At 41.1% G+C, this 2976-nt stretch overlaps 1 long non-coding RNA gene across 1 annotated transcript; it reads right to left on the bottom strand.

Moving 5' to 3' along the window:
- Positions 1-470: 470 nt before the first annotated feature.
- Positions 471-2698, bottom strand: LOC138654577 (uncharacterized). The gene is made up of 2 exons (XR_011316373.1): positions 1306-2698; positions 471-904 (listed from the first exon to the last, which is right to left on the bottom strand). It is a non-coding gene; the product is annotated as an uncharacterized lncRNA (long non-coding RNA).
- Positions 2699-2976: the final 278 nt, after the last annotated feature.

Below are 2976 nucleotides of genomic sequence, written 5' to 3' on the forward strand. Positions count from 1 at the left end.
CTCACTAGAGAAGTGTGAATCTTTTGAATTCTGAATTCAACAGCTTTCTGGTATTATCCCCATTATAATATAAAGCATCAGGCCGGGTTCTCAACTACTGCTTTAGTCATTCACTATAGGGCCAAGAGCAGCTCTCGTAAGCCCAATAAGGAGTTCACGGAGAGGTGCTCGTGTATACACATTACTGATCTATTCTAACAAGGATAGAAGTGTCCTGCTCTGCTATTGGGTTTGGTTCCCAGTGGTCGGACTCCCAGCAGTTAATAAATTCTCATCTGGTATTGACTCACTTGGAGAGACTGGCAGAGTAGCTCGATTCTCTCCTGTAACCTCTAGTCCAGAGAGTCCCAGGCTTCATAATGGACACGGGTGACATTTTACATATTTTTAATTACCCTAAACGGTCCTCTCAATATTCATAGTTTGGGTGCAATGTAATATGATTAAATATGTCTATTGCTCATCAGGTGGCTATAAGTGCACTTTATTTCCAATTAAAATAATACAATATTTTTTTTCACAGATCTTTAAAATTATATCAATGATGTTGCTTATTTCTTGATTACAACAATTACTTTAGCTTCAATGCTCCGCTCTGCTGTGGTTAATGGTTCCCAGTGGCTGGAGCCCCCCAATTAATAAATGATCACTTAATCTGTGGATAGATGATAACTGGTTTTCACAGGAGAACATTTTAAGGTTTTTCAGTGTAGATGACAAAATGTTCACACACGAGGAATAGCACACATCTTATAGGGCATTGGACCGGCTATGAATCCAACCGCAGAAGTCAGGTCTAGTGTCGCCCCAGGAGGAGCCTTAAACGTGAAGTTCTGCAGCAGTCTCGTGAAGAACAGGTACAGCTCCATTTTAGCCAAGTTTTCTCCAGCGCAACTTCTCTTACCTACAGGAATGGAATATGTGGAAAAGGATAAAAAGTTTGCATTGTTCCATGGCTAAAGCAAAAGTTACTATATAATTTCAAAATTGGCTGTTATAACGAAATTGTAAGTTGTCAATTCAAATCTGAGAATTGTCAACCCAACATTTAGATATGGAGGCACAACCATCCTGGTCTCACAGAGATTCCCCAAAAGGAAGAAACTGTCCCCATTCAGAATCTCACATTTTCCCAACACATAACCCACATAAATCATAAATGATCCCTCATGGTACAGCCTCATAGGGAGAAGATTTAAATAACATTTCTATTAAATTAGTGAATGCGATGATGGAGAAATGTTCTTATTTGCTCTCATCTCTCCTACAAAGTGCTAAAAGAAGACATCTTAAAGAATAACTCACCGGCTGAAAAAGGCAGGAACGCTTCATTCCTTACAAAATTTCCACTGGAATCCAAAAAGTGTTCTGGGTAGAACTCGTCGGCTTTTACAAAGTGATCCTTATCATAAAGTACGGAGGTCAGCAGTGGGATCACCTGGATTCCCTGAAAGGTTCAACATTTGCATAGAGAAAAGAGGCAAAGAGACCTTAAATCCATATGCACACTTAGTTTACTGAGTTCAGAGGCTCTGACATAATCAGAGATAAGTGTGAATCAGAGCTGAGAAAGCTGCCCTCACCCCCACCACAGCTAACCCCACCCCCACCATGCTCAGTATTTACATTGCCTACTGAATGTGAGCTTATCACAGGAAGGGGCGGAGTCAGGCCAGTGCTCACACAATCAGCTAATAACGGCAATGCTAATGTCCTGGTGATAAAACCTTCCCTATAAGTAAACAACAGCACACTGCCTGATAAGTGACACATCATTGAAATCTGTGCTTTTACCTCTATCTCATACTATCTCATTCTATCTCAAAGTTTTTTTTTTAATTAAGTAAAATATTTTAATATTCTCAAAAAATAAGCAATACAAAAATGCATATCAAGAACTTATGCAACCAAAACGGACTGCAAAGTGTAATCTAGACTACACAGCCCTTGGTCTAAGAATACCATAACAAAGCAAAAAAATGAGGGTTAGTTTGTGTTGAAATAATTAAATGCCAATAGAACTCATTTTTCCCCACCTGTCAATGTCAAAAGGAAAATGAAAACGTTTTGGCCTTAGAATGTAGCAGAAATATATATACATATATACATACATACACACACACACACGCACTGCTCAAAAAAATAAAGGGAACACTAAAATACCACATCCTAGTTATCACTGAATGAAATATTTCAGTTGCAAATCTTCAAATCTTTATTCATTACATAGTGCACTGTGTTGAGAACAATAAAACATAAAAAATAATTAATGTAAATAAAAATGGATATAAAATGGAGGTCTGGATTTGGAATGATACTCAAAATCAAAGTGGAAAATCAAAATACAGGCGGATCCAACTTCAGAGGAAATGCATCATGACAAGGAAAAGATGTTCAGTTGTGTGTGTGGCCTTCATGTGCATGTATGATCTCCCTACAATGCCTGGGCATGCTCCTGATGGATGGTCTCCTGAGGGATCTCCTCCCAGACCTGGACTAAAACATCTGCCAACTCCTGGACAGTCTGTGGTGCAACGTGACGTTGGTGGATGGTGCGAGACATGATTTTCCTAATGTGTTCAATCGCATTCAGGTCTGGGGAAAGGGCGGACCAGTCCATAACTTCAATGCCTTCATCTTTCAGGAACTGCTGACACTCCAGCCACATGAGGTCAGGCATTGACCTGCATTAGGAGGAGCCCAGGACGAACTGCACCAGCATATGGTCTCACAAGGGGTCTGAGGATCTCATCTCGGTATCTAATGGCAGTCAGGCTACCTCTGGCGAGCACATGGAGGGCTGTGTGGCCCTCCAAAGAAATGCCACCCCACACCACTACTGACCTACTACCAAACTGGTCATGCTGAAGGATGTTGCAGGCAGCAGATCGCTCTCCACGGCGTCTCCAGACTCTGTCACGTCTGTCACATGTGCTCAGTGTGAACCGGCTTTCATCTGTGAAGAGCACAGGGCGC

The sequence above is a fragment of the Ranitomeya imitator genome, unplaced genomic scaffold, assembly GCF_032444005.1.
Source record: "Ranitomeya imitator isolate aRanImi1 unplaced genomic scaffold, aRanImi1.pri SCAFFOLD_1698, whole genome shotgun sequence".
In the NCBI taxonomy this organism is placed as follows: Eukaryota; Metazoa; Chordata; class Amphibia; order Anura; family Dendrobatidae; genus Ranitomeya; species Ranitomeya imitator.